The 19731-nt window shown below is 37.7% G+C and overlaps 1 protein-coding gene across 1 annotated transcript in view; it reads left to right on the top strand.

Annotated features, from left to right (window-relative positions):
• Positions 1 to 347: 347 nt before the first annotated feature.
• Poxn (paired box pox-neuro) overlaps positions 348 to 19731 on the top strand; it is a 52772-nt gene continuing 33388 nt past the window's right edge. Inside the window, exon 1 of the mRNA XM_072900005.1 lies at positions 348 to 567. The gene's annotated coding sequence lies outside the window, so the exon portion shown is untranslated. The remainder of the gene's footprint in view (positions 568 to 19731) is intronic.

Raw genomic sequence — 19731 nt, forward strand, 5'->3', positions numbered from 1 at the left:
AATCGCGTCTACCTTGTAATCGAGCCCTCGCGCATTAATGCATTCCATAACCCAGTTAGACCGGGCCTGTCGATGTAAGAGAGAGTCGATACACATTCGCATCCGCTACGTGTCGCGTGGCCAGCACACGACGACGACGACGACGACGACGACGACGCGTCAAATAACGGGAGAAGGTAAGATGAGAGAGATAAAGGAGAGACAAGTCGATCGAAATGACGATAAAAAGTAAGAGAGAGAGAGAGAGAGAGAGAGAGAGAGAGAGAGAGAGAGAGAGAGAGAGAGAGAGAGAGAGAGAGAGAGAGAGAGAGAGAGAGAGAGAGAGAGAGAGAGCGATCGCCGGTGACCGGACGCCGAAAAGACGTTCAATTTCTGTCGCATCTGCCTAAATATATGATAGCCTATGATGAGCACTCGGCTCGGGGTATATTATATAGTCGATACGTCTAATGTCGTCCGATTGCGATATTTTCGACCGCGCATTATCATACACGCATTATCGTGGCACCCCGTGTTCTCGTCGAAGGGCTCGACGACTACCTGTCTCAATATCGACGGTCGTTATCGGTGAGTTTTTTTTTTAAATATGGGATTGTAATGGACCTTAAATTTTCGTAATTATATTTTGATTTATATAATGCGTACTTTAGAGTCAGTCGACCTTCAAGCAATAAACACAGTTGTGAGTCGTATAAACGATTATTGTATTGTATATGTCGTATTCGAGTCTCACTCATATCGATAAGACGTAACATATAGATCTTAATGGAGACTTTATTGCTTGAGACTTATTAAGAAATATTTTTTTTTTTAATTTTGATTACACTGTTAATTATATTTATATTTAATTTAATTACTTTATGCTAATAGAATTTGCTAAAAACTTTTATAATATTTTATATAAGATAATAGAATTATACAATTCTATTTTGTATATTTTATATAAGATAATAAAATTATATAATTCTATTTCGTATATTTTTGTACATGTAAGATAATAGAAAATTTCCCAAGAACTTTTATATATGTACGTTAGATTTACATTTTTCTTAATGTACTTTATCGTGCAGAACATGCGCGTGCTTCACGGTTTTTGAGTACATTATTCGCTTGAAAATTCATTTACGCTTATAATATGATTTAGATAGCACTTGATATGATTTTAGATAGCACTTAAAATTTCAAGTAAAATATGATCGCTAATTTTACTAAATATATGATCAAGACGTTTTTCACAATTATAACAATAATTAGCAGCGTGACTAAAAACATTCTGCCAAGGCAAGAAAGTTTTCGAACTTATATTTATGTGGCGTGATAATCACCCGTATAGGAATGATAATTGACGCTCGCATGCTCGCGCGTTAAATTACTCTTTCTTCTTTAACGCATCGTATGATGTGCCGATCGTAAAGTTGAAAACTCGTCAGAGGCTAGATACAGGGTGTCTACTCCATAGAAAAACATGGAAAACCTGGATTTCTCAGGGATTTCTTTCGCATCTGGAACAATCAAGGAATTTTCATAGAATTTTATTGGAATTCGGGAAATTAAAAAAAAAAAATTCTATCTTTAATAATTTTGGCTCTTATATTGTAAGCGATTAAAATGTCAAATAAATTATGTCTTAAAATATAATTATAAAAATTATAAGAATAAAATATATTTAAAAAATATATTATAAATATATATTTATGTATATGTTTTTATGTTTATATATTCAGTATTTATTTTAATGTAATTTTTAGTGACAAAAAAATGAAAATGTGTTATGAAAAATTATCTTACGAAAGCTCTTTAATACACACATTTGTAAACCTTGAAACTTAAATGCGATTTCATGTTTTTTTTTTTCGTTTGAATGAAAAGCATTGGAAAATGCATACAATAAAAAATTTATTTTAGAAAAATTTCTTAAAAATATTCTTTTCTGGGATTTTGTACAAAAAATATTTTTAAAAAACCAGGGAATTTATTTACAAGTTTCGAGTAAATATATGATTTGCATGTATTTCAATGTATCGTATAAATAAATATAATTTTATTTGTCGCGTGTTACACGTTATTATACATATATTTGCGGCGCGTCTCATCGAAAAAAATCTTTTTTCGTTTCAAGTTTTTAATCTTTCTTACAAAGTGAGCTCTCGTGAGATCCGATCGCGAAAGGATTGCGCTATTACGAGAGCCTGCATGCTGTGGACATGGACTGATCGAGACACACTTTGGCTAATAGGCATTCGTGATTTCGTGCGCTTAGATTCTCAAAGGCAGGTGAACACTGGCGGCGGCAACTGTCCCCTCGGAGGCAAAGATCGAAGCGCATTTCTCTCCCGCAAATTTTTTTTTTCTCCTCTCCGTCTTTCTCTCTTTTTCTACTCTACTCTATTTTACTTTACTCTACTTTCTTGCCTTCTGTGCGGTGGACGCACGCAAAAAGGCAACGAAGCGAAAAAAGGGGAGATTGGGACGCGTTGTCCTGCTGGTAATAGGTGCATCGGACGCTTCTACCAACCAATCTAAGCGCAAGTAGGCGGCACCCTAAAATTTCGCATTGACTTTCCAAGAGGCTTTTTCGTACCCGGTGGCTCTCATAAATCGCATTCGCGCATAGAGAAAAAAAAGAGAGAGAGAGAGAGAGAGAGAGAGAGATGTGGCAGATCGGAGGCTGATCCGAGACCCCGATGTGAGGCAGCGGATGTCCCCGGTCGTAATTGCGATTTGTTATATATAAATTTTAGGACAAACGATTGGCGTTTACGATTGGCGTCTGGCGATTAGATGCGAAACACATTTTATCGTCTTGGCATTCTATCGTAATGTGTTTTCGCAACCCGATATATATATGCATGCGACGGACGTCCGGCTCGAAACCTATGCAAATTAGCTCCGGGTGCGACTTAGGATCGTCAGGCGAGGGAAGGAAGGTTCACGATTGATAACGCAACGTTTATTAGATATTTTGTATATTATATATATGCCTTTATAATTTACACTATAGCGAGATACACACACATATATATATATTTCAGGAAGCAAATCCGAATAATCAATTCTCTTAAATTTGTTGGTATTTTTCGAGCGAAATGGTTACATTTATTTCCCTTCTCTTGACCCTCTCTACAACCCTATCAGCACACATAAATTAGATTCACAGGATATTAAAATATGTTTTAACATTCTATGGATTTCCTACAAACATCTTTTGAACATGTGTACTGATAGGGAATATATATATATATATATACGAAGGAAAAAGAAGATTCTCGGTTCACCGCGCGCGTAAGAAAGCTTTACATCGTAACCACGTTCGCGGGATCTCGTCACTCAAAGACACAAATTGTCGCCACCGATCATTTTGTCCCGCAAAACGTGCATGTGTGCGAATGTGTATCACGTGGATCGATCCGCGACGACAGCTTCTTGCGTATCGCGTCTTCCCCGACGAGGAATGCGGATTTGTCTCCCCGATATCACCAAGTTGGCCGTGTCGAACAACCGTCTGCCTCGACCAAACTTGTAGAGGAAATAAATGTCTCTGGACGAGACGGGATTTCTCGTCGAGGCGTTTACGCCTTCTCGCCGGGACACGACCGTGTACAGGTATAGGTTTTCCCTATAATCCTCTCTCTCCCCCCTTCGCCTCTCCTCTCGTCGCTTCGTTCTCGTGCCGCGGCCTTAGAAGAAGAAACAGGAACGCGCCGATTTCAAGAGTCATTATCTGTGACGTGCCGAGACTATGGTTATGTCAAAAAATCGTTCCTCCGTCTGTGCTCGCGCGTCTCTTTGCGGCTTCCGCCGTGAGCACGAGACCAACCTACCTGCTTATTAAAACCAACGAGATTTTTGGTTACGTGCTCCGTTTGGTCACGCAGAACGTTGCGACACGTGTCTGTGTTTAGATTCCTGCGTAAATAATTAAATGATCGTATATTTTCTTTAGAGGCCACAGAACGTGTAAAAAATAAAATATGCGTCTCTGCAGGTCGGAATGAATATGCTATCAAAATATACCCGCGGGTATATTATATACCACATAATATGCATACATGTGTATGTAGAGTAAACTAGGATATGATGGCCATAGGCTGTATTTTTTTCAATAATCGCGATATAGTGCGATTACTTTTTTAATCATTATCAAAGATAATCGATATTTACCATTGTTCGAAATAACGATATTGTGAATCTTATATCATATTTTTACTTTTGACTACCTGCAAAGTTTTTCATTCGTCCACTAAAAACTGTTATAACCGCGAATAAATTACAGTTAAGTTATCGTAATCGACGTTAGACATATTATAAAGATATGTAAATTGTTATATGACCTATAATTTTTATTTTCGTTTTCACTATTTTTTTTATAAATATTACGGTCATCTTTTCCTTAAAAGTTGGCCAATGCTTACGTTGTACTATTTTGATAATACAATATAACATTTCTATTAAATATTTTCCTTTTAATTTCGATAATATTACGTAATTTAAGCTTCAGTGAAGATAATATATGTCAAACGCTATTAAAAAATAAAAAAAATAAAAAGTATGTTTTTTGCATTTTAAAAAACTATGGCCATCTTACTCGAGTTTACCCTTTACTAAAAATAATATATTAAATATATTTTATCAAAAGAAAAAATACATCAAAACCATACTACTATTTTTTTATAACTAAAAGTTTAAAAAATTTAAAAAAAGAACTAATATTCATATTTATTATAGACCACTTTTTCTATCAGATTGTTTCAATTCTTTTTTTTAGCAAATATATTTTTTTAAACTGAGAATGATGTCTGAAAATTTGTATAGAATAACATAATATTATTAAAAGAAAAATTATATTTAACCTATGGTTATTTATCAACAACAGATCAATTTAATTCGTTAAAAAAGTCACACAAGATTAATTGCTCTGACATGGAAGAGGATTCATAGAACACGACATAGAAAATTTGTTAGTCTTTCCCTTGCTCTTTGTCGTATTAATATTATGTCACAGAAATCACGGAATCGTAATATACGTATATAGAATATATTTTCACACAGTATAAATAATAACGTAAAATCACAGCATAAAATTGTTACTTTTCACGGAGTGACTTGCCGAGCCTGTATAATACAACCGTTAATGCAAGATTATTATCAGTATTGCTATTAATATTATTACTGTTATTATTCCAAGTGCCTTGTAATATATCGGTGGCATGCGAAAAGTAGTTTCAGACATCATTGTTGTTGCATCACCGCACCGGCGTGTTAACCGGCGCGTAATTCGCGGGTCATTTTGCATTGCCGTGTGTGTCCGTAAATGCGTATTGCGCCCCCTTTGAAATCTCGAAAGCCACCGGCTTTCGCTGGTGTTACATTCAGAAAAGCGTGCAAGAAGATTCGTGCGAATATTCGCGGACTGGCGGAGATTTGGCTTAGAGCGTTGCAATTTTGCGGGGCGCGTTGTCGGCCCCGGTGTCATTTGCAGTCGCACCTCCGGGGCCCGGGACAATTTACCGTGCTGGGTCCGGGCTAAATGTTCCGCGCACGAAGCGCCATTACGCTTGCGAAAAAATGCACCGCGAAGGGTGGTCCTAATGACGTGGTCGCACACGTGCCCAACACTATGCGTTGTCCCGGTTGTCGAGCAATCGTCTCGCTCGGCAATCGTGCAGTATATAATATGGAGCATTTTTATTACAAGCCACTATACATACCGTAGGGACGGGGCTGTCGATCCGCCATTTTAGCAAAAATTATTCAAAGACGCTTGAAAATAAAAATAGGATAGCTTTTGCCGAATAATATTTTTTTTTTTTTTTTTTTTTTTTAATTAAAGTTTTCCAAAGACCAAACGTCCTTTCGTTACACTAATAAGAGTAAGATGCACAGATTTTACTTCAAAAAAAAAAAAAAAAAAAGGAAAAGCAAATTGAATTCGAACAAGACTATACATTCGCTTTAGCCCGTTACGATCGAGCTCGTGCTCGCCTGACTAAAATAACTCTATCGATACCGATCGCGCCCGGGGGCACAGTAAAACAAATGAAAAGGTTCCGAACTCTCGCTTCGATCTTCTCACCTCGGTTTCTCTCTACCTTTTATGCCAGCATACCTTTTGCAATATCTTTCTCTGTTGCCTCGCGTTCGAAACCGTTTGTATGCAATTTTGTTGCAGGAGACTCGTGTAACGCCTTGCAAATTATTCCCACGAAATTGGCACGCATATCTCGCGAGAAGTCTAGGTAAAGTTCTTTGCGTTAGGCGAGAAAAAAGCTTACAGAAAAGACAGAGAGAAGCGAAAGAAAAGCAAAAGGAAGCGCAAAATTCATAATTTCAAATTTGAATCTTTTAAAATGGCACGTGAAATTTCGCGCATTTTTTTCTATCCCTGTTTCTTTCTTCGAACGTCAAACGAGTATAAAATAATCTTTCGCGTGTAAATTGCAATCTTTTTTTTTTTCATTCGAGTCTAAAAAAGAAGATTTGATTTATACCGACGTAACATTGACACACATTTGTCTGAAAATACACAAAGGAGGGAAACGCGGTCGGAGTCTTTCGATGAAATTGACCGCAAAAGTATTATTTCTCAAAATGACGAATTTACATTTGTAGAAAGTTTGTGCGTGATTGCAATTTCAGAAGCAAAAGCAAGGAAAAGCGGCGAGATTGAAAAAAAGGAAATATCAATTTGACATATGTTGATAGCTTATTATTACATAATTCGGTCGTGCGTGTGATCGCTTGATGAGGTGGACCACCTTCGGAGTTTACGATATCATAATAAGCAAGGTGAGGAAACGCGTACGAGTACGAAAAAAACTCGAAATTTACATCCCACACACGACGAATGTCTACCTACCCGTATGATTCTGTCAGTCGTCAGAGTCAAGACGCAACATCTTCGATGTCGTGTCTGCGCAACCGTCGCACCATAATCGGCGAATTATAAAAATTCTCAACAATTTTTACGCAAAACGCGAGTATTATTCGTCGAGCTCGCTTCTGAATTGACGTTGAAATGATGGACATTATACGAAATCGAAGCGATTTCGACAATCTTGAAAAAAGAAAAATTCTATTGATTATTTTTAAATTACACGGGAGAAAGATTTATGGTTTTAACAGATCTCTGTATATTCGGGACGCGGAGTTGATATTACATAATTAGTAAGGTAAAATTATCTAACGTAATTTTATTTAATAATGACATTACAACAGACACCTATCTCTTCCATTTCAAAGATTTATGACCGACCACCAAGAATACGGGAATTATCTTTTGGGATAGAAAAATACCAGCGCCGTGTTGTGTTTACAAAATAATCGATTCAATATCTACCAAGTGTAAACGCTCTAAATATGTTTTCCCGCAGATCGATCTGACACGCGCCAGGGTGACGTTCTCTTTCGCGCGTGTGCGCCACCCTTCGTTAGCACCCTCGACACACCCGTCGATTATCGCATACTAACAACTCTGCATTCGAAGTTTCAAGCCAACGCTACACTTCGACTCGATTATATATCTCGATTAATTGTAAGTGAAAGACTAGAGAAGTAGAGAGTCTCTAATTTTTGGAATAATTCGGGTTACGATTTATCAACGCGTTAGTTAATTGGCGTAATTAAATTTCGATGACGAGAGGACGGCGTCGAAGGACGGAGATACGCTTCGCGTTACAATACGTCTACGTAGACTCATCCGAATCGAAATAATAAGCCGCACAGAGTACTGCGTTTCCGTGCAACTGTGTCTGGCGCTGTTAAGGGTAAGCCCCTGAGGTGTATCATATATCACGTGGCACGTGGATCCCCGTGGCTTAGCGGGGGCTTACCGGAGGATTACCAGCGCATTCTGCTACTACCAGATAACACTGTGTAAGTTGTCACAAGCGTTCACACCCATTTTCAAACGCGACCGACCCCTCATCCCGCGCACTCGAGTCGCGCTCGATTGAAATAATTGAACATCCCTCACCCCGTCCTTTCCCCTCTTCGCCTACTTTTGGTTTTCTCCCTTCGGTCCCTCGTCGGTACACGCGCTCTTTCGTCCGAAAGATCCGAGAGATAGGCGCCGATCTGTAATTGGATGATTTTCTTTCATGAGAAACGGTTCTGCAGCCTGAGAGAAGCGCGATAAAACCGCCGGACAAAAAGGCGCCGACTCCGTGATTTTTCCCCCTCGCGTTGCATTCGATGAATGTCCCGTCGCGAACGACGGCTTATGCAACGAAGCGAATTAAATTATCCGTTGCTCTTAATTTTTTAATTAGGTTACACAACACCGCAGATATCTCGGCTCGACGGGCTCGCTTTTTATCCGCTCTTATAATTTCTTACTACGGTGAAACTGCGCGTGTTACGTTACGTATAGTTAATTTGCAAAGCGCACGCAAATTATTCGAGAAGGCAACTTTGTGCATTTTCCTGATTTTTGCTTGAGAGATCGCGTTAATCGATCCTGAATTGCAGAAGCTAAACCTGTCTTCAAAATATTTTCTTTATCCACAAGATAAACAGAAAATCAATTTGGACGGGAATCAGTTGCGAATTACATATGCATTAGCGATTGGCAGAATTAAATGCACGCCTATCTTGCAATATTTTCGGAGAATCGTCGTATAAATACTATAAAGTAGCTTGCGCCTTTATATATCTAGAGTTTGAGCCAGAATTATCTCCGCGAATATATCTATCTATATTCCCTCCATGTTTTAATTGGCTGATTTTTGCAGCTGAGAGCAGAGAGGAATTTTCACTCGTCGCATTGAACAATTAACATAATTAATCCTATAACTTTTATCGATAACGAGATCCGGAATTAAACCGAGATTTAAGATTGTAATAAAGGTACGGCGAGTCCTAATGAATGCGAGCATCGCTAAAGGGTCGAATTTAGGAAATGGCAAGTTTCGAAACCGCATAAAATGCAACATTGTATATCTAATTGCATCATCCGGCACGGATTGAAAATCACTTAAGTTCTCTCTTCACCGGGTGTACTCGCGTTAGCGTGCAATTTTCTACGGTAATCGGACCAATCTCAACTCGGATGTTATCCTCGCGACAAGTGTAACTTATTTATATAGACATATTACGAGATATTGGAGTGCGAAAATTGCTTCTTACATTCGTTCTCTCCTTCTCCCAGCCAAAGTGAGAAAAACGATCGTGATTCAACGCTTGTGAGAATGACCAGTAAAAGGTTTTAACTAACTGATAAAGATCCTTTTTTTTTTCACGCTATAATTGGACGATTTCGATACAAAATTGCGCGGTCGGTTTCGCAGTCGCGATTAATTTAATTAATCCTGCTTGGCGGCGTGACACGTTAATCTTGCAATGCAAGATATGAAACTTTCTATTACACATAGAAAAATACTACATGTTACATTCAAGTGAATAATATTATGTCAAATATGTTATAAATTTATATATATGTATATTCATAAATCTATCCCACAAACTCATCAGAAGCATAAAATTTATTCAAAATATTTTCTAAATAATAGTACTTGTAACATTCCAAGAAAACTTGCTAAGAATACTCAAAATTTTTAATTAAAATAAAAATTCGATTTGTTTAATTTCATATATAAAGTTGACAGATAAAATATTCTTCTAAAAAAAGTAAATTCTTTCAAATATATAACAATGAGATTTTTTTTACAATATACTTGTAATAAGTATATTTAAAAGCTAAAGAAAACGTCGTTCTTCGTTAGAAATAATTTATACGAAAAAAAATTAATTGAGTAATTATTTTTCTTAGCAGTAGGATGATTTTTCTGTGTGTACTTATGTAATTGTGATTATTATTATTATTGCTCCTTTTCTATATATTTATAACAATCATGGAAAAGATTATTTCAAACGTTTCATAAAGATAACAGCGTTTAGAGAAGAGATGACAATTTGCAAAAGATAGACCGCGTTTTCGATAAACTTCCGCGATGCTTGATTTGTATCCTCGAGCGAAATTGTTTTACTTTTGTGGCCGAGAGTGCGTGCAGACGCGAGTAGAACGTCTTAACTATCCAATCAGGCTCTGTGGTATTTTTCTCCGTGCCATAATTGGATGATTCTTGCGACGTAGCATATATGTAGTATGTCTCGGTATCATTTTTGAACGGTCCGACAAAACGCGCTTTACAACCGTCTCAGAATTGATCGTTGTGCCACGATCCGCCAATGATTTCTTTCTTTCTGCAGAAACGTTCGCAAGCCGCGTGACGAGTTTCAGCAATTTTAATTCCTCGATCGCGATCGCAACAGTAGACAGAGAACGACGAAGAAAACGAGAACGAAAGAAAAAGAAAGATCCAATGAGCAAATAATTGAGCCAACTACTCCGAAAATATCCCAATTGTTGAAGAAATAATACAGTGCGTTACTTTCTTTATTTAGAAACAAAAAGGAATATTTATAATAATAATAATAATAATAATAATAATATTCGTGCATATATATATATATATATATATATATATATATATCTCATTTCAGTAGTAATTTCTTCAGTAAAATTTGAGAATATGATTTAATTTGAGAAAAAAAGGAATTTTTTTATCAAAATAATTACACATGGTGAGAGAGTAATAGTAATGTTTAGATTAAAATGTAAATGAGCATAAGGTTATTATTTTAAATATATTACTATTTGCAAAATCAGACGGATAGGATCGCTTCTTTTTATGGTTTTTTATAGTCAGTCGATTTTTCAATCGAGTGATCATTGTTGAATTGATATCGCGAGCATCAGACTTTTATTTTGTAATAAATTTCGCTCATATACCTTTCGAGATTTATAAAATCATCCTGTCCTCTCAGCTGATTCCTCTCTATCCAGTCCTGAAAATTTAACGAAAATTTGCGAGCTACGGCGACTTTATGGTGACTATCAATCTACAATTGAATTTTTCGAAATGACAGGAATACATTGCCGGATGTTTGAAAAATATCGATCAAACCGTTAAATACGTATTTCGATAAGTTACACCTAACGCATTTTCCGAATTAAGATTTTTTAAAAGTACAGATAACACAAAGAATAGTGATTTAGATTAAAAAAAATATCAAACATTTTTATATCCTCTTCAAACTCGGCAATGTGTATTAATTTCTATTAGTCTTTATTCCTTTTATATCAAGATGTTATCTTTATCATTTATTTATTTTTTTATCACATTTAATGTATTTAATATAAGCAATTATAAGAATCGTAAGAGTAGTTTCTAAAACTAAATCAAGTCTTTTTTATTAAGTTTTTATTTTTAAAGATAAATTGGAAAAATTAAATGTTTACTGTTTCTTAGCTTCTCAATCAATGCAATGTTTCCAATATTTAAGTGATTTAAAATTATTAGAGTTGTAAAAAGTTTTCGCATTGTGATTCAAGCCATTCTTACACAAAATTTAATAATCAGATGAGAAAATTGAGACTCTTTATCAACCTAAACTTGAAATTTAAAGCGAATAATTATGCGTAACAGAAATAATTTTTTCTCGCGCGCTTTACATTCGCCAAATGATCGTAGAATTATTATAGATATTCTTTTCCAATTGTTATTAGCTCCAAGTTTAATTTTATAACCGCTTCATAAATAAAATGCAGTTTTTCGATTAATCTTCGTATAAGCACTTTTTCGAGATTGTCCGTCAAATTTAAAATACGCGAAATATGCTTATACCGCGCGGCATAATTTACTTCGTGGAATCGCGGAATGGAAACGTCCCTTTGGTAATTAGCCTCGATATTAAATCTGGTCCTGTTACGAACAAACACGCAATGCACTTGGGTGTAAATCTGTTAACCGAGATTTTCCGGGACACGCATATACACTTTGCCACCAGCGACAAGCCGTCCTTCTTACCGTACTTGCTGGCGTCCCTTACGAGAGCACCTGTACCCGGCCAATCAAACCCGAATTCACCGAGGGAGAGATACCGCATACATCTCCCTTAACGTAAGTCAAAAAGCAAGAAGAGAGAGAGAGAGAGAGGTGGAAAGTACGCGTGTATAAGGGGGCAGCTCGGGGCGACTAACGAGAGAGAGAGAGAGAGAGAGAGCAAAAAGGAGAGGAAACTGGGATCGCCGGTCGCTCAGGCAGGCCCAGAGGCAGCAGACACCGGCAAATTGGGCCGACATATTTTAGGCCCCTATCCATTTGCAGTTTCGATGTAAAACCAGTCGTTGGAATCTGGCCGCGGACGCGAAATTCTTACGAAACGCCTAAGGAGCGATTCCCTCCCCTCTCGCCCCCTCGCCCATCATCGCCCGGAAATTGTCTCTCGACACCGACCGTGCGTGCGATTTTACCCCGCGTGTCAATGACTCGATGTATCCTGAAAAGATGTTAACAATAAAATATGAAAAAGGATACGGGAGGTACAATGTATATATATATATATATATATATATATATAATATGTACAAGAGTCACTGGGGACGAAGAATTTCAATGCCTGTAATTTGAGGAAACGTCGTGAGATCCTCTTTTATTCATTTTGTTTCCATCATTTTTCAGAGATTTCATCCTTCTTGCTCGTACAAGTTACAATAAATATAATGGCATTATTCAAGGAAAATAGCGCAACGGTTTTACGTAATCTCAACCCTCGAGAGTCGATCCGATGCACCGCCTGTATAAACAGCTTAATGGCGTAATTGACGTAATTATTAATCGCGGGTAGTTTTGCGGTCATCGCGGGAAAGTAACGCGCGCGCGTAATGGCATCGTACACGCACGGGGCGCTCGTGCACGCACGCACGCACGCACGCATGCATGCATGCACGCCCGTGTGCGAGAGAACGCGCGTTTAGAGAACCGCGGGAATCGCGCGCGAATGGTTCTCAATAAGAACGACCTATGGGACCCCCGTGGTGTGCGTCGCGACCCATGGACTGTGACATTGGCGCATCTGGCATCATCGTACGAAACATTATTACTTACACGTCACCGTGATAATGTATTAACCATAAAGGTGATCTGTGTTTACGATACATCGTCCGTGGTCGGTATAATTTTTTACAACAGCGGAGGAGTATTCGCCGGATATATAGTTGCGTAAATATATAGTTCGCGTAAACCTTGCTTTCCTGGCTTCAGGACGTGATGTTTTCCCCCTTTTGTTTGTCTCCGAATTTGATTTACCCTGATTAAATTTATGCAAATTTATTGTAAGAAATTTCTTTCGTCAGACATTATTGAATATTTATAATTTATTTATATTTATTTGGTGGATTTATAGGGTGAACTAGGGTAAATGATGGCTGTAATTTTTACAATAATCGCTACATTGTGCACTTTTTTAGTCATTATCAAAGATAATCGATATTTACAGTAGTTTATGTGAATGCATTGTTCGAAATAACGATATTGTGAATCTTATCTCATATTTTTACTTTTGACTACCTGCAAAGTTTTTCATTCGTTCACTAAACATTGTTATAACGTCGAATAAATTACAGTTACATAAGCTATCGTAATCAACGTTAGACGTTATTATAAAGATATGTAAATTGTTGTATGACCTATAATTTTTATTTTCGTTTTCACTATTTTTTTTATAAATATTGTGGTCATCTTTTCCTTAAAAGTTGGGTAAGATGGCCAATGCTTACGTTGTACTATTTTGATATAATATAAAATTTCAATTAAATATTTTCCTTTTAATTTCGATAATATTACGTAATTAAAGCTTCAGTGAATATAATATGTCAAACACTATTAAAAAATAACAAAAATAAAAGTATGTTTTTTTGCATTTAAAAAAACTATGGCCATCTTTACCCGAGCTTACCCTACGTTCCGAATCGAAGCTTTTAGGGGTTGAAGCGATCGTGTTGGAAAATTTCGCTCAGGCTGTACCTAAAGTCGGCGCTGGTTGTTTTAAACTGCGTAGCTATCGCACGTAAATGATATTTTATCGGCTAATATTAAAGTAATTCGCGCAACTCTGTTGGCGGTGATACTCCTTTGTGCAGAACATTCGCTTTCGATTTGCGATTCGAGCATTAAACCGAAGCGAACATTCTGCTCGTACAAACATTTCATTACGGCAATTGCGCATATTCGTTATTGCCCTTTGCGGAATTTAACGCTTTTGACATAAAAAATGTTTCTCTAATTAGCCTCGTCTTTACTCTCATGACTCGCATTCAATCGTATTATCGTGGACGCGCGATCGATATATTACGCAACACAAAAAATTGCCCGTGTTCAATTAAATGGATTACGCCGGTCGCGTTACATCGCCACGTATAATCGCCATCGTTGATCTAAATAAATCGCCTGACGCCTCAATAAAGTATCGATGTAAATTAATTATCGTTATCGCAGCCCTATTAGCGTACATGTTCCTAACGTGATCGAATGAACGAATTATCGAAGCGTCGATTGCCCAACATGATGTTTGATGCACGACTCGAGGCTCGGGGTGCCCTCTCAAGATCTCAAAGGGCCGACCTTTGTCGATCTGCAATCGCAATCGCACGATTTATGCTCGGCACGTGTATGTCGCCACGTTTTACACCTGCTTCGCGCCCGGGCGTTTATTATTCGGTATCTACGAGCAGGGGCCTCTTGTTATTCGGGGTGCGATACGCGAGATACGATTCGAGACAAAGGGACACCGCTCTGGCCGACAACTGACACTGAAATCGGAATCTGGACGCTTAAGCGTCCCTTAAGCGGGTCGCGCGCCGGAAAAAGACAGGTAGAAATCGATGTTATCCGACGACGAGCACGGGTCCCGAGTCCCGAGTCCCGATCCGTTCCGATGAGACACAACAAAAAGCGAGAATCTCTCCGACTAGGCGGCATACCTATCGAGACGCGTACTTAAACCAGGGGGGTAGCTATACGGATAATTTAAAGCCGGCCGTAAGGAGAAGGCATGAGGAGTCGAGGAGGCGATTCGATACTCGGAAAAATTACTTGCGCCGTTTATTACGCATTTCCGTGTAATGGCTCAATTATCCGCTTTTTTGTCACCGACGATCGCACCGCAGTTATTCGCTCTGTCTCTTTATCTCTCTCTCTCTCTCTTTAGATTTTTTTGAAATGAGAATTAATCGGCGTATAAAGAATCAAGCATATTTGAATACATTTTCTAAATGTATGCATGGTTTTATTCATATATACAAGGAGCTACAAAGATTATTTTGCTGCTCCAAATCTAAAGATCTTCCCCTGCCCAGCGATCCTATAGATTCACCTGTTGGTGTTCAGCTAATAAAGAAGTCAATCTGAATCTCCCGAAATTATTGGAATTTAGCAAGTCGTTCTACTCCAGGTTGTGTGGGCCTGCACCGGGTGTCTTCGACATCTCTTACACTTTTTAGATAAAAAAGTATATAAGATATTTTTTAAATTCTTGTTGAAATTCTTGATTAGCGCCCGGTTTGATCGTTTATCAGTCGTTAAGTTAAAGATGTCGGTCAAATATTCGCTCGCAGACGTGACAAGTAAGTAGCACCAGGTGCAAACGGCGCGTCGATGATATTAAAGAGATGCGCATCTTTTCTCGACTTGATCTTTTCTTTTTTTTTTTTTTAATTTTTACATAGTAACAACGTGCGCACCCTTAAACGGATTTACCTCGACATTTTTCAAGAGTGCACACGCAAAGCCACGCGCGATTTTACAAAAGATTGTGATCGATAGATTCGATATCACCAGCCACATCTGTGGACATAATTTAAGGCAGCGATCACGAATAGCGATATCTTCTCTTTCTTAAAGTATTAAACTTTCTCTCATCAATTTTGCCCGAAAGTATCTGTAAATCATATTTCTCTCATTTAGTTTCTCATATATTATGAGACTTACTTTATTAATGTAAATTGAGAAACATACAGATTTACCTGAAAGAATGGTTATTTAAAAAAAAAATAGCTTTTGACTAGGCAAATACTATCTGACTGGTCAAGTGGCTTTCATTCGTTTATTGTCTGAACATTATTTAGGGAAATAGAAATCAAAATTATTTTGTAAAGCAAAAATAGTGGATATTTAAAAATATACTACTTTGATATTTTTTACTCCTACGCAAACAATATATTAATACATAGTCTTGTTTTAAAATACATAATATATATTATAGTAAAAATAAAAACCTCACAATACAAATTAATAACAAATTTAAAAAGTGAGTGACAGTTGATAAATGATAAGTATGTTTTATTGCAAAAAAATCCTCTTTATGTTTTTTTAAATTAAGATTTTTTGTTTCATCAATTGATTAGAAAGAATAATACTCTTGAAAAATACAGAATTTTAACATTTCCTAAAATATCTATGTTTAAGAACATTACACAACAATCAATACTTTACTAGCAACTGGATTGATTGATTAGGCTCATATATGTCATTTTGTCCTCATAAACTCACATTGATAATAATATCTATAGTATGTTTCTATAAACTTGCAAATTCTGGATTGGTTTCAGTATATTTCACTTATAATTATCTTATTAATCCTCGTAAACTGAAATTAACTCGAATCTTTCCACTCTCTATTTTTGCTTTACAAAATAATCTTTATTTTTAATTTCCTAAATAGTGTTCAGATAAATGCTGTTTGCGTAGGAAAATAACACTTGAACACGCACTCAAAAAAATATTTTGCTAATGTAGATAGATTTCTAGATGTTTCGATATAAATTCTGTCTCTGTCATTTAAATTAATCAAGTGCAAAATATATGCAGTACCGCAGTAATTGCTAATAATTTATCTGTTTCATTGTCAGTTAATTTTTGACACCTAGAAAATTTTTGTTCAAGTTGCAAGATCATTTTTTTGAGTTCAAATAAACAAATGAAAGTCATTTGACCAGCCAGATAGCATTTGCCTAGTCAAAAGCTATTTTTCTAAAATAACCGTTTGGCTACGACATACTTATATGTATACAATTCATGATCTTATCGTCAAGGATTGAATTATTGTCACATCGACCCGAGTTCATTTTAAAGACTTGTTTACGTTATGTTGTACATGCATGCGGCAATGAAGCTCTTGAACAGTTTTGTGTAAATTGATTCGCGACGATTAATGTCACATGATGATATTCCGTTTCTACCATTATAGTTTTGCGCAATAAACCTTTCTGAAAATCGATACTAACGGGGGCCGTGCATGATAGCTCGGTTCCATTCCAATTAAAGTCGCTGGCTATCACGCATTCAATTAGCATAACTCATATGAGGGCCATAACGAAGCTGGACCAACGCAAAAACCTTCTTAGTCAAAGAGACGAGACATAAAAGCTGACAGGGTGAGGGACAAAGCGAGCAACGGAGCGATCGACACATGACGCGCGCGCAAACGCGAACGTAGAGGCGTTAAAGTGCGAATAAGAAGAAGCAAGAAGAAGGGAGGATGTGAAGAAATAAATGAGAAGGGAAAAAAAGAAAGGGAGAGAGAAAGAAAGAGCCGGCACCGTTTGCCGCCTTGAAGCGCAGCTCGCGGGTCTTTATGAATACTCAACGACGACTACGACGACTACGACGAAAACGAGCGACCCTCGATCGTCGCGCGTTGATTCGAGGCGAACGAATTGACGTCTTCTTTTGACTCGCGCGTTCTATCGATAGCTTTCTCTCGACGTTTACGTTACGTACCGAGCCTCGGGGCGGAATAGCGGTACAGGACAGCGGTAAAAAAAAAAAAAAAAAAAAAAAAATGTAATCTCCTATTTTATATATTCATATTTCGCGCTTAATTATATAGACGTAGAGAGGATGGAAGAAGCTTTATAGAAAATTAGCGCGTATAATAAAATTTTGATTTTTGCGCGAATCGCCGAAAATAACGGAACGCGGAAATTTCCTTCGCAAATATAGTCTATAAAGCTTCGGTTGTAAACCGATAGTGTAATTAGCGCAAAAACGTTAGCTCCACGTCGAACGGCAACGCCTAAGACGATAAATTCGATCCCGCCGAGAATGGAGAACATCCGTGTGGATCAGAGGAAGAGGAGGGGACGTATAAAGAAAGAGGCGCGATTATATGTATATACATATACATCCCGTGATCACCTGTCTCAATAAATATCCAGCTTACAACGGTATCTCGAGGCGTGCACGAAAGGATCTCTCCGAGTCGGCGATGGTCCGAGCGGGAGATCGGATTAATCGGGATCGAGAGTACCGTCGACGACGACCGCGCGTAATCGCCCTTTCTCGCACGCGCCTCCTCGCACGGGTTCGATTTCTTAATTAGCTTCGAACAATCCATCTGACACATGGAGCGCGTCTTTGTTCTCTTTTTCTTTCTTTCCTTCCTCCGCCAGCTGCGCGCTCCTTGTCGATTAACTCTTTTTCCTTTCTCGCCTGAATGTGCTAATTGCTTCTCTTTAAATTGTTTGTTGCCGTGTTTGTGCCGAGGAAATCGCTTTGCGACGGCAGTATTGTTTGACTTTTGGAAAGTCTCCAACATGCAAGAGTTTTTCCAATCCATCTTAATGTCTATGAATGACCGGAGAAGGGAGGGAATGGACGAGAATAGAGGTCTGCGAATCCGCGTCGGAAAGAACGCAGGAATTTGCGGACACTTACGACTCGGAACAGTGGTATTGCCCGCGCCAAGCGCCAAGCCCTATGCATGAGTAATGCAATAATCGAGCGAGTGAGTCGTCTCGTCTCCCGGCAGCCCCGACTCCTGGCCGGTCTCGTCCCGACCCGTCCCCTTCCGTCCCGTCTCGTCTCGTCTCATCTCGCCTCGCCTCGCCTCGGTCTCGGTCTCGGTCTCGGTCTCGGTCGCAGGGTTCGCCTATAAAACGCGAACGCGAACCAGCCCCGTAATTACTGTGGAAGCGACTGGTTACTGGTTAACGCTCCGGAGGTTTACCACGACGGCCTCATGGTTCATCGGCTCGATTGGTTGCCACCTAACGGAGCGACGAACGTGAGCACGAGCGAGCGGATGAACGTGCGGTGTAAATCGAGAGGCCATTACGCGCCGTGGCAAAAATGTAATGAGGTATTACACCGCCACGGCGGTTCCTTTTAACGAGGTGAGGCAGAGGAGCCGAGAGGGAGTCGTCCTTTTACCCCCTCTGTCGCCAAAAGATCAAGATCCCGAGTTGGATTATTTATCTATTTATAAGCAGCATTTATATTATATTTAGAGATTACGCTTGTATGCAGGGTTGGGGAGTAACGCGTTACTTGTTGTAACGCCGTTACCCTTACAAATTACTTTTTTTCTTTTTTTTGTAAAGACGTTACCTTTTTTTCTGTAACTGTAGTGGTAACGAATTTAACCGTTACTTTATATATATTAAACTATTTATGACATATTATATTTCCGATTTTCAATTTATATTCAATCTTCAATTATCAACAGATATTCATATTGTAGGTTCGTATTATTAGAATGTGCTAACATCTTTGTAAGCGCGTTCTGAATACGGACCATAATTACGAGAGTACAAAAAATATATCGTGTATTTGACTATAGTTGTAAATTTAATGCAAACTAAAGATTTTTTATTTATACATTTAGTGTTTTAAAATTTTGTCCTCATTATTTATGGTTTTACAAATTTAAAATAAAAAATTTATTGATATTTTATTAATATATCAATTATTAAATTTTTTTTTTAAAAAAGATATTACAAAAGTATATTTTTTATTTAATTTTTAATCTTGTTTCAACATTAAAAAAGTAACGAAAAAAGTAACGATAACTAATAATAACGACAACTAATAATTTTCGAAAATAATTCAGAGC

The sequence above is a fragment of the Anoplolepis gracilipes genome, chromosome 9, assembly GCF_047496725.1.
Source record: "Anoplolepis gracilipes chromosome 9, ASM4749672v1, whole genome shotgun sequence".
In the NCBI taxonomy this organism is placed as follows: domain Eukaryota; kingdom Metazoa; phylum Arthropoda; class Insecta; order Hymenoptera; family Formicidae; genus Anoplolepis; species Anoplolepis gracilipes.